Raw genomic sequence first — 13,554 nt, forward strand, 5'->3', positions numbered from 1 at the left:
GGAACAAACACTGCCCCATCATGGAATAAACACTGCCCCATCATGGTACAAACACAGCCCCATCATGGAACAAACACTGCCCCATCATGTTACAAACACTGCCCCATCATGGAATAAACACTGCCCCATCATGGTACAAACACTGCCCCATCATGGAACAAACACTGCCCCATCATGGAATAAACACTGCCCCATCATGGTACAAACACTGCCTTCTTATGAAAAAAACACTGACCCACCTTGGTACAAACACTCTCCCATCATGGTACAAACACTGCCCCATCTTTGTTCAAACACTGCCCCATCATGATACAAACCCTGCCCCATCATGGTACAAACACTGCCCCATCATGGAACAAACACTGCCCCATCATGGAACAAACACTGCCCCATCATGGAATAAACACTGCCCCATCATGGTGCAAACACAGCCCCATCATGGAACAAACTTTGCCCCATCATGTTACAAACACTGCACCATCATGGAATAAACACTGCCCCATCATGGTACAAACACTGCCCCATCATGGAACAAACACTGCCCCATCATGGAATAAACACTGCCCCATCATGGTACAAACACTGCCTTCTTATGAAACAAACACTGACCCACCTTGGTACAAACACTCTCCTATCATGGTACAAACACTGCCCCATCTTTGTTCAAACACTGCCCCATCATGATACAAACCCTGCCCCATCATGGTACAAACACTGCCCCATCATAGAACAAACACTGCCCAATCATGGTACAAACAATGCCCCATCATGGAATAAACACTGCCCCATCATGATACAAACACTGCCCCATCATGGAACAAACACTGCCCCATCATGGAATAAACACTGCCCCCATCATGGTACAAACACTGCCTCTTCATGGAACAAACACTGCCCCATCATGGTACAAACACTGCCCCATCATGGAACAAAAACTGCCCCATCATGGTACAAACACTGCCCCATCATGGAACAAACACTGCCCCATCATGGAATAAACACTGCCCCATCATGGTACAAACACTACCTCTTCATGGAACAAACACTGCCCAGTCATGGAATAAACACTGTCCCATCATGGTACAAACACTGCCCCATCATGATACAAACACTGCCCCATCATGGTACAATCACAGCCCCATCATGGAACAACCAATACCATCATGGAACAAACACTGACCCCTCATGGAACAAACACTGCCCCACCATGGAACAAACACTTTCTCATTATGGTACAAAAACTCCCCCAATCATGGTACAAACACTGCCCCATCATGGTACAAACACTGCCCCACCATGGTACAAACACTGCCCCATCATTGTACAAATACTGCGCTATCATGGTACAAACACTGCCCCATCATGGTACAAACACTGCCCCATCATGGAATAAACACTGCCCCATCATGGTACAAACACTGCCCCATCATGGAACAAACACTGTCCTATCATGATACAAACACTGCCCCATCATGGAATAAACACTGCCCGATCATGGTACAAGCACTGCCTCGTCATGGAACAAACACTGCCCCATCATGGAACAAACACTGTCCCATCATGGTACAAACACTGCCCCCTCATGGAACAAACACTGTACCACAATGGTACAAACACTCTCCCATCATGGTACAAACATTGCCCCATCATTGTACAAACACTGCCCCATCATGATACAAACACTGCCCCATTATGGTACAAACACTGCCCCATCATGGAACAAACACTGCCCCATCATGGTACAAACACTGCCCCATCATGGAACAAACACTGCCCTATTATGGAATAAACACTGCCCCATCATGGTACAAACACTGCCTCTTCATGGAACAAGCACTGCCCCATCATGGTACAAACAATGCCCCATCATGGAATAAACACTGCCCCATCGTGGTACAAATACTGCTTCTTCATGGAACAAACACTGCCCCATCATGGAATAAAAACTGTCCCATCATGGTACAAACACTGCCACATCATGGTAAACACACTGCCCCATCATGGTACAAACACTGTCCCATCATGGAATAAACACTGTCCCATCATGGTACAATCACAACCATATCATGGAACAACCAATACCATCATGGTACAAACACTGACCCCCTCATGGAACAAACACTGCCCCACCATGGTACAAACACTTTCCCATTATGGTACAAACACTTTCCCATTATGGTACAAAAACTCCCCATATCATGGTACAAACACTGCCCCATCATGGTACAAACACTGCCCCATCATGGTACAAACACTGCCCCATCAAGGTACAAAAACTGCCCCATCATGGAACAAACACTGTCCCATCATGGTACAAACACTGCCTCTTCATGGAACAAACACTGGCCCATCATGGAATAAACACTGTCCTGTCATGGTACAAACACTGCCCCATCATGGTACAAACACTGCCCCATCATGGTACAAACACTGCCCCATCATGGAACAAACACTGTTTCATCATGGTACAAACACTGCCTCTTTATGGAACAAACACTGGCCCATCATGGAATAAACACTGTCCTGTCATGGTACAAACACTGCCCCATCATGGTACAAACACTGCCCCATCATGGTACAAACACTGCCCCATAATGGACTAAACACTGTCCCCTCATGGTTCAAACACAGCCCAATCTTGGAACAAACACTGCCATCATGGTACAAACACTGCCCCCTCATGGAACAAACCCTGCTCCACCATGGTACAAACACTCTCCCATCATGGTACAAACACTGCCCACATCATGGTACAAACACTGCCTCATCATGGTACAAACGCTGCCCCACCATGGTACAAACACTGCCCCATCATGGAATAAACACTGTCCCATCATGGTACAAACACAGCCCCGTCATGGAACAAACACTACCATCATGGTACAAACACTGCCCCCTCATGGAACAAACACTTCCCCACCATGGTACAAACACTGCCCCCTCATGGAACAAACACTTCCCCACAATGGTACAAACACTCTCCCATTATGGTACAAACACTGCCCTCATAATGGTACAAACACCGCCCCACCATGGTACAAACACTGCCCCATCAAGGCACAAACACTGCCCCATCATGGTACAAACACTGCCCCATCATGGAATAAACACTGCCTTATCATGGTACAAACACTGCCATACCATGGAACAAACACTGCCCCATCGTGGTACAACCGCTGCCTCTTCATGGAACAAACACTGCCCCATTATGGAATAAACACTGCCCTATCATGGTACAAACACTGCCTCATCATGGTACAAACACTGCCCCATCATGGTACAAACACTGCCCCATCATGGAATAAACACAGTCCCATCATGGTACAAACACAGCCCAATCATGGAACAAACACTACCATCATGGTACAAACACTGCCCCCTCATGGAACAAACACTGTCCCATCATGGTAAAAACACAGCCCCATCATGGTACAAACACTGCCCCCATCATGGTACAAACACTGCCCCATCATGGTACAAACACTGCCCCCATCATTGTACAAACACTGCCCCCATCATGGTACAAACACTGCCCCATCATGGTACAAACACTGCCCCACCATGGTACAAACACTGCCCCATCATGGAATAAACACTGTCCAATCATGGTACAAACACAGCCCAATCATGGAACAAACACTACCATCATGGTACAAACACTGCCCCCTCCGTCCCCCACACCACGGGTCCACCCCGCTGCCGTCCCCCACACCACGGGTCCACCCCGCTGCCGTCTCCCACACCACGGTCCCACCCCGCTGCCGTCCCCCACACCACGGGTCCACCCCGCTGCCGTCCCTCACACCACGGTCCCACCCCGCTGCCGTCCCCCACACCACGGGTCCACCCTGCTGCCGTCCCCCACACAACGGTCCCACCCCGCTGCCGTCCCCCACACCACGGGTCCACCCCGCTGCCGTCCCTCACACCACGGTCCCACCCCGCTGCCGTCCCCCACACCACGGTCCACCCAGCTGCCGTCCCCCATACCACGGTCCACCCCGCTGCCGTCCCCCACACCACGGTCCACCCAGCTGCCGTCCCCTACACCATGTGTCCACCCAGCTGCCGTCCCCCACACCATAGTTCCAGCCCCCTGTCGTCCCCCACACCACGGTCCCACCCCGCTGCCGTCCCCCACACCACGGTCCACCCCGCTGCCGTCCTCCACTCCACGGTCCCAGCCCCCTGCCGTCCCCCACACCACGGGTCCACCCCGCTGCCGTCCCCCACACCACGGTCCAACCCCGCTGCCGTCCTCCACACCACGGGTCCACCCCGCTGCCGTCCCCCACACCACGGTCCCACCCCGCTGCCGTCCCCCACACCACGGTCCCACCCCGCTGCCGTTCTCCACACCACGGGTCCACCCCGCTGCCGTCCCCCACACCACGGTCCCACCCCGCTGCCGTCCCCCACACTACGGTCCCAGCCCGCTGCCGTCCTCCACACCATGGGTCCACCCCGCTGCCGTCCCCCACACCACGGTCCCACCCCGCTGCCGTCCCCCACACCACGGGTCCACCCCGCTGCCGTCCCCCACACTACGGTCCGAGCCCGCTGCCGTCCTCCACACCACGGTCCCAGCCCGCTTCCGGCCTCCACACCACGGGTCCACCCCGCTGCCGTCCTCCACACAATGGTCCCACCCCGCTGCCGTCCCCCACACCATGGGTCCACCCCGCTGCCGTTCTCCACACAATGGTCCCACCCCGCTGCCGTCCCCCACACCATGGGTCCACCCCGCTGCCGTCCCCCACACCATGGGTCCACTTCGCTGCCGTCCCCCACACCATGGGTCCACCCCGCTGCCGTCCCCCACACCACAGTCCCAGCCCCCTGCCGTCCCCCACACCACGGGTCCACCCCGCTGCCGTCCTCCACACAATGGTCTCACCCCGCTGCCGTCCCCCACACCATGGGTCCACCCCGCTGCCGTCCCCCACACCATGGGTCCACCCCGCTGCCGTCCCCCACACCATGGGTCCACCCCGCTGCCGTCCCCCACACCACAGTCCCAGCCCCCTGCCGTCCCCCACACCACGGGTCCACCCCGTTGCCGTCCTCCACACAAGGGTCCCACCCCGCTGCCGTCCCCAACACCATGGGTCCACCCCGCTGCCGTCCCCCACACCATGGGTCCACCCCGCTGCCGTCCCCCACACCACGGTCCACCCCGCTGCCGTCCCCCACACCATGGGTCCACCCCGCTGCCGTCCCCCACACCATGGGTCCACCCCGCTGCCGGCCCCCACACCACGGTCCACCCCGCTTCCGTCCCCCACACCATGGGTCCACCCCGCTGCCGTCCCCCACACCACGGGTCCACCCCGCTGCCGTCCCCCACACCACGGTACCACCCCGCTGCCGTCACCTACACCACGGTCCCATCCCGCTGCCGTCCTCCACACAATGGTCCCACCCCGCTGCCGTCCCCCACACCACGGTCCCACCCCGCTGCCGTCCCCCACACCACGGTCCCAGCCCGCTGCCGTCCCCCACACCACCGTCCCACCTCGCTGCCGTCCCCCACACCACGGTCCCAGCCCGCTGCCGTCCCCCGCACCACGGTCCCAGACCGCTGCCGTCCCCCACACCACGGTCCCAGACCGCTGCCGTCCCCCACACCACGGGTCCACCCCCCTGCCGTCCCCCACACCACGGTCCACCCCGCTGCCGTCCTCCACACAATGGTCCCACCCCGCTGCCGTCCCCCACACCACGGGTCCACCCCGCTGCCGTCCCCCACACCACGGTACCACCCCGCTGCCGTCCCCTACACCACGGTCCCACCCCGCTGCCGTCCTCCACACAATGGTCCCACCCCGCTGCCGTCCCCCACACCACGGTCCCACCCCGCTGCCGTCCCCCACACCACGGTCCCAGCCCGCTGCCGTCCCCCACACCACCGTCCCACCTCGCTGCCGTCCCCCACACCACGGTCCCAGCCCGCTGCCGTCCCCCGCACCACGGTCCCAGCCCGCTGCCGTCCCCCACACCACGGTCCCAGACCGCTGCCGTCCCCCACACCACGGGTCCACCCCCCTGCCGTCCCCCACACCACGGGTCCACCCCCCTGCCGTCCCCCACACCACGGGTCCACCCCCCTGCCGTCCCCCACACCACGGGTCCACCCCCTGCCGTCCCCCACACCACGGTCCCACCCCCCTGCCGTCCCCCACACCACGGTCCCAGACCGCTGCCGTCCCCCACACCACGGTCCCAGCCCGCTGCCGTCCCCCACACCACGGTCCCACCCCGCTGCCGTCCCCCACGGTCATCGTCGTGATGAATAATGATCTCTAAAACCTGTGCAGTTCGTGTGTCAAAATAAACTTTCGAACCGGGAGCACCATTTCGAGGAAGACTGCAGTGCCCCCGCGCCACGCTTAGTCCTTGTTTACTGAGCAATTTGGTGATTGATTGTCATGATTGATATGGGGATTTAGGGAGCCTTGCACCGCTGCCCTCCGCTGATGGCGCAACAAAGGACGTTTCAGACTTCTGGTCAGGTGAGGTTAGAGCGTGAGTAACGACGCTGGAATATGACGGATTATTGGGACGTGAGAGGGGAAGAAAAAGTTCTGTTGGCTTGTTTGAATGACGCCGGTATGAATAACTTATGTAAATGAGTCTTGTGGTGATTGGCGAGGGTATTATTGAAACAGTGGGAGGTGTACTGGGCTGTTAAGGTGAACTGGTTTAGTGTGTGGTGGGGGGGGTGAGGACTCTGTTGTTAGTGGGTTGTACTGGTGCTGATGGAGTGTATTGGATCTATCTGCTTGCACTGGTTAAATTTTTTGGTACTGGTGTTCTCGGGGTGTACTGGTGTTAGTGGAGGGGTACTGGTGTTCTTGGGGTGTACTGGTGTTAGTGGAGGTGTACTGGTCTTAGTGGAGGTGTACTGGTGTCCATGGGGTGTACTGGTGTGAGTGGAGAGGTACTGGAGTTCTTGGGGTGTACTAGTGTTAGTGGAGCGGTACTGGTGTTCTCGGGGTGTACTGGTGTTAGTAGAGGGGAACTAGTGTTCTCGGAGTGTTCTGGTAATGGTGGAGGGGTACTGGTGTTAGTGGAGGGGTACTGGTGATAGTGGAGGTGTACTGGTTTTAGTTCCGGAGTACAGGGCTTCTTGAAGTGTACTGGTGTTAGTGTAAGGGTACTGGTGTTCTTGAAGTGTACTGGTGTTAGTGGATGGGTACTGGTGTTAGTGGAGGTGTACTGGTGTTAGTGGAGGGGCACTGGTGTTCTTGGCGTGTACTGGTGTTAGTGGAGGGTCCCTGGTGTAAGTGGAGGGGTACTGGTGTTAGTGGAGGGGCCCTGGTGTTAGTGGAGGGGTACTGGTGTTAGTGTAGGGGTACTGGTGTTAGTGGAGGGGTACTGGTGTTAGTGGAGGGGCACTGGTGTTCTAGGGGTGTACTGGTGTTAGTGGAGGTGTACTGGTGTTAGTGGAGGGGCACTGGTGTTAGTGGAGGTGTACTGGTGTTAGTGGAGGGGGTACTGGTGTTAGTGGAGGGGAACTGGTGTTAGTGGAGGGGTACTGGTGTTAGTGGAGGGGCCCTGGTGTTAGTGTAGGGGTACTGGTGTTAGTGGAGGGGTACTGGTGTTAGTGTAGGGGTACTGGTGTTAGTGGAGGGGTACTGGTGTTAGTGGAGGGGTACTGGTGTTAGTGGAGGGGTACTGGTGTTAGTGGAGGGGTACTGGTGTTAGTGGAGGGGTACTGGTGTTAGTGGAGGGGTACTGGTGTTAGTGGAGGGGTACTGGTGTTAGTGGAGGGGTACTGGTGTTAGTGGAGGGGTACTGGTGTTAGTGGAGGGGTACTGGTGTTAGTGGAGGTGTACTGGTGTTAGTGGAGGGGTACTGGTGTTAGTGTAGGGGCACTGGTGTTAGTGGAGGTGTACTGGTGTTAGTGGAGGGGTACTGGTGTTAGTGGAGGGGTACTGGTGTTAGTGTAGGGGTACTGGTGTTAGTGGAGGTGTACTGGTGTTAGTGGAGGGGTACTGGTGTTAGTGGAGGTGTACTGGTGTTAGTGGAGGGGTACTGGTGTTAGTGGAGGTGTACTGGTGTTAGTGGAGGGGTACTGGTGTTCTCTAGGTGTACTGGTGTTCTCGGGGTGTACTGGTGTTAGTGGAGGTGTACTGGTGTTAGTGGAGGTGTACTGGTGTTAGTGGAGGGGTACTGGTGTTAGTGGAGGGGTACTGGTGTTCTCGGGGTGTACTGGTGTTAGTGGAGGGGCACTGGTGTTAGTGGAGGGGTACTGGTGTTAGTGGAGGGGTACTGGTGTTAGTGGAGGTGTACTGGTGTTAGTGGAGGTGTACTGGTGTTAGTGGAGGTGTACTGGTGTTAGTGGAGGGCTACTGGTGTTAGTGGAGGTGTACTGGTGTTAGTGGAGGGGTACTGGTGTTCTCGGGGTGTACTGGTGTTAGTGGAGGGGCACTGGTGTTAGTGGAGGTGTACTGGTGTTAGTGGAGGTGTACTGGTGTTAGTGGAGGTGTACTGGTGTTAGTGGAGGGGTACTGGTGTTAGTGGAGGGGTACTGGTGTTAGTGGAGGGGTGCCCTGGTGTTAGTGGAGGGGTACTGGTGTTAGTGGAGGGGCCCTGGTGTTAGTGGAGGTGTACTGGTGTTAGTGGGGGTGTACTGGTGTTAGTGGAGTGGCACTGGTGTTAGTGGAGGGGTACTGGTGTTAGTGGAGGGGTACTGGTGTCAGTGGAGGGGTACTGGTGTTAGTGGAGGTGTACTGGTGTTAGTGGAGGTGTACTGGTGTTAGTGTAGGGGTACTGGTGTTAGTGGAGGTGTACTGGTGTTAGTGGAGGGGTACTGGTGTTAGTGGAGGTGTACTGGTGTTAGTGGAGGGGTACTGGTGTTAGTGGAGGGGTACTGATGTTAGTGGAGGTGTACTGGTGTTAGTGGAGGGGTACTGGTGTTAGTGTAGGGGTACTGGTGTTAGTGGAGGTGTACTGGTGTTAGTGGAGGGGTACTGGTGTTAGTGGAGGTGTACTGGTGTTAGTGGAGGGGTACAGGTGTTAGTGGAGGGGCCCTGGTGTTAGTAGAGGGGTACTGGTGTTAGTGGAGGTGTACTGGTGTTAGTGTAGGGGCACTGGTGTTAGTGGAGGTGTACTGGTGTTAGTGGAGGGGTACTGGTGTTAGTGGAGGTGTACTGGTGTTAGTGGAGGGGTACTGGTGTTAGTGGAGGGGTACTGGTGTTAGTGGAGGTGTACTGGTGTTAGTGGAGGTGTACTGGTGTTCTCGGGGTGTACTTGTGTTTGTGGAGGGGTACTGGTGTTAGTGGAGGGGCACTGGTGTTAGTGTAGGGGCACTGGTGTTAGTGTAGGGGTACTGGTGTTAGTGGAGGGTGTACTGGTGTTAGTGGAGGTGTACTGGTGTTAGTACTCACCTAGTTGTACTCACCTAGTTGTGTTTGCGGGGGTTGAGCTCTGGCTCTTTGGTCCCGCCTCTCAACCGTCAATCAACAGGTGTACAGATTCATGAGCCTATCGGGCTCTGTCATATCTACACTTGAAACTGTGTATGGAGTCAGCCTCCACCACATCACTTCCTAATGCATTCCATTTGTCAACCACTCTGACACTAAAAAAGTTCTTTCTAATATCTCTGTGGCTCATTTGGGCACTCAGTTTCCACCTGTGTCCCCTTGTGTGTGTTCCCCTTGTGTTAAATAGACTGTCTTTATCTACCCTATCAATCCCCTTCAGAATCTTGAATGTGGTGATCATGTCCCCCCTAACTCTTCTGTCTTCCAGCGAAGTGAGGTTTAATTCCCGTAGTCTCTCCTCGTAGCTCATACCTCTCAGCTCGGGTACTAGTCTGGTGGCAAACCTTTGAACCTTTTCCAGTTTAGTCTTATCCTTGACTAGATATGGACTCCATGCTGGGGCTGCATACTCCAGGATTGGCCTGACATATGTGGTATACAAAGTTCTGAATGATTCTTTACACAAGTTTCTGAATGCCGTTCGTATGTTGGCCAGCCTGGCATATGCCGCTGATGTTATCCGCTTGATATGTGCTGCAGGAGACAGGTCTGGCGTGATATCAACCCCAAGTCTTTTTCCTTCTCTGACTCCTGAAGAATTTCCTCTCCCAGATGATACCTTGTATCTGGCCTCCTGCTCCCTACAGGAGTGGTTAGTGGTTAGTGGTTAGTGGTTAGTGGAGGTGTACTGGTGTTAGTGGAGGTGTACTGGTGTTAGTGGAGGTGTACTGGTGTTAGTGGAGGTGTACTGGTGTTAGTGGAGGTGTACTGGTGTTAGTGGAGGGGTACTGGTGTTCTCGGGGTGTACTGGTGTTAGTGGAGGGGCACAGGTGTTAGTGGAGGTGTACTGGTGTTAGTGGAGGTGTACTGGTGTTAGTGAAGGGGTACTGGTGTTCTCGGGGTGTACTGGTGTTAGTGGGGGTGTACTGGTGTTAGTGGAGGGGCACTGGTGTTAGTGGAGGGGTACTGGTGTTAGTGGAGGTGTACTGGTGTTAGTGGAGGGGTACTGGTGTTAGTGGAGGTGTACTGGTGTTAGTGGAGGGGTACTGGTGTTAGTGGAGGGGTACTGGTGTTCTCGGGGTGTACTGGTGTTAGTGGGGGTGTACTGGTGTTAGTGGAGGGGTACTGGTGTTAGTGGAGGTGTACTGGTGTTAGTGGAGGGGTACTGGTGTTAGTGGAGGGGCCCTGGTGTTAGTGGAGGGGTACTGGTGTTAGTGTAGGGGTACTGGTGTTAGTGGAGGGGTACTGGTGTTAGTGGAGGGGTACTGGTGTTAGTGGAGGGGTACTGGTGTTAGTGGAGGGGTACTGGTGTTAGTGGAGGGGTACTGGTGTTAGTGGAGGGGTACTGGTGTTAGTGGAGGGGTACTGGTGTTAGTGGAGGGGTACTGGTGTTAGTGGAGGGGTACTGGTGTTAGTGGAGGGGTACTGGTGTTAGTGGAGGTGTACTGGTGTTAGTGGAGGGGTACTGGTGTTAGTGTAGGGGCACTGGTGTTAGTGGAGGTGTACTGGTGTTAGTGGAGGGGTACTGGTGTTAGTGGAGGGGTACTGGTGTTAGTGTAGGGGTACTGGTGTTAGTGGAGGTGTACTGGTGTTAGTGGAGGGGTACTGGTGTTAGTGGAGGTGTACTGGTGTTAGTGGAGGGGTACTGGTGTTAGTGGAGGTGTACTGGTGTTAGTGGAGGGGTACTGGTGTTCTCTAGGTGTACTGGTGTTCTCGGGGTGTACTGGTGTTAGTGGAGGTGTACTGGTGTTAGTGGAGGTGTACTGGTGTTAGTGGAGGGGTACTGGTGTTAGTGGAGGGGTACTGGTGTTCTCGGGGTGTACTGGTGTTAGTGGAGGGGCACTGGTGTTAGTGGAGGGGTACTGGTGTTAGTGGAGGGGTACTGGTGTTAGTGGAGGTGTACTGGTGTTAGTGGAGGTGTACTGGTGTTAGTGGAGGTGTACTGGTGTTAGTGGAGGGCTACTGGTGTTAGTGGAGGTGTACTGGTGTTAGTGGAGGGGTACTGGTGTTCTCGGGGTGTACTGGTGTTAGTGGAGGGGCACTGGTGTTAGTGGAGGTGTACTGGTGTTAGTGGAGGTGTACTGGTGTTAGTGGAGGTGTACTGGTGTTAGTGGAGGGGTACTGGTGTTAGTGGAGGGGTACTGGTGTTAGTGGAGGGGTGCCCTGGTGTTAGTGGAGGGGTACTGGTGTTAGTGGAGGGGCCCTGGTGTTAGTGGAGGTGTACTGGTGTTAGTGGGGGTGTACTGGTGTTAGTGGAGTGGCACTGGTGTTAGTGGAGGGGTACTGGTGTTAGTGGAGGGGTACTGGTGTCAGTGGAGGGGTACTGGTGTTAGTGGAGGTGTACTGGTGTTAGTGGAGGTGTACTGGTGTTAGTGTAGGGGTACTGGTGTTAGTGGAGGTGTACTGGTGTTAGTGGAGGGGTACTGGTGTTAGTGGAGGTGTACTGGTGTTAGTGGAGGGGTACTGGTGTTAGTGGAGGGGTACTGATGTTAGTGGAGGTGTACTGGTGTTAGTGGAGGGGTACTGGTGTTAGTGTAGGGGTACTGGTGTTAGTGGAGGTGTACTGGTGTTAGTGGAGGGGTACTGGTGTTAGTGGAGGTGTACTGGTGTTAGTGGAGGGGTACAGGTGTTAGTGGAGGGGCCCTGGTGTTAGTAGAGGGGTACTGGTGTTAGTGGAGGTGTACTGGTGTTAGTGTAGGGGCACTGGTGTTAGTGGAGGTGTACTGGTGTTAGTGGAGGGGTACTGGTGTTAGTGGAGGTGTACTGGTGTTAGTGGAGGGGTACTGGTGTTAGTGGAGGGGTACTGGTGTTAGTGGAGGTGTACTGGTGTTAGTGGAGGTGTACTGGTGTTCTCGGGGTGTACTTGTGTTTGTGGAGGGGTACTGGTGTTAGTGGAGGGGCACTGGTGTTAGTGTAGGGGCACTGGTGTTAGTGTAGGGGTACTGGTGTTAGTGGAGGGTGTACTGGTGTTAGTGGAGGTGTACTGGTGTTAGTACTCACCTAGTTGTACTCACCTAGTTGTGTTTGCGGGGGTTGAGCTCTGGCTCTTTGGTCCCGCCTCTCAACCGTCAATCAACAGGTGTACAGATTCATGAGCCTATCGGGCTCTGTCATATCTACACTTGAAACTGTGTATGGAGTCAGCCTCCACCACATCACTTCCTAATGCATTCCATTTGTCAACCACTCTGACACTAAAAAAGTTCTTTCTAATATCTCTGTGGCTCATTTGGGCACTCAGTTTCCACCTGTGTCCCCTTGTGCGTGTTCCCCTTGTGTTAAATAGACTGTCTTTATCTACCCTATCAATCCCCTTCAGAATCTTGAATGTGGTGATCATGTCCCCCCTAACTCTTCTGTCTTCCAGCGAAGTGAGGTTTAATTCCCGTAGTCTCTCCTCGTAGCTCATACCTCTCAGCTCGGGTACTAGTCTGGTGGCAAACCTTTGAACCTTTTCCAGTTTAGTCTTATCCTTGACTAGATATGGACTCCATGCTGGGGCTGCATACTCCAGGATTGGCCTGACATATGTGGTATACAAAGTTCTGAATGATTCTTTACACAAGTTTCTGAATGCCGTTCGTATGTTGGCCAGCCTGGCATATGCCGCTGATGTTATCCGCTTGATATGTGCTGCAGGAGACAGGTCTGGCGTGATATCAACCCCAAGTCTTTTTCCTTCTCTGACTCCTGAAGAATTTCCTCTCCCAGATGATACCTTGTATCTGGCCTCCTGCTCCCTACAGGAGTGGTTAGTGGTTAGTGGTTAGTGGTTAGTGGAGGTGTACTGGTGTTAGTGGAGGTGTACTGGTGTTAGTGGAGGTGTACTGGTGTTAGTGGAGGTGTACTGGTGTTAGTGGAGGTGTACTGGTGTTAGTGGAGGGGTACTGGTGTTCTCGGGGTGTACTGGTGTTAGTGGAGGGGCACAGGTGTTAGTGGAGGTGTACTGGTGTTAGTGGAGGTGTACTGGTGTTAGTGAAGGGGTACTGGTGTTCTCGGGGTGTACTGGTGTTAGTGGGGGTGTACTGGTGTTAGTGGAGGGGCACTGGTGTTAGTGGAGGGG

This window comes from Procambarus clarkii, chromosome 64 (assembly GCF_040958095.1).
Source record: "Procambarus clarkii isolate CNS0578487 chromosome 64, FALCON_Pclarkii_2.0, whole genome shotgun sequence".
In the NCBI taxonomy this organism is placed as follows: Eukaryota; Metazoa; Arthropoda; class Malacostraca; order Decapoda; family Cambaridae; genus Procambarus; species Procambarus clarkii.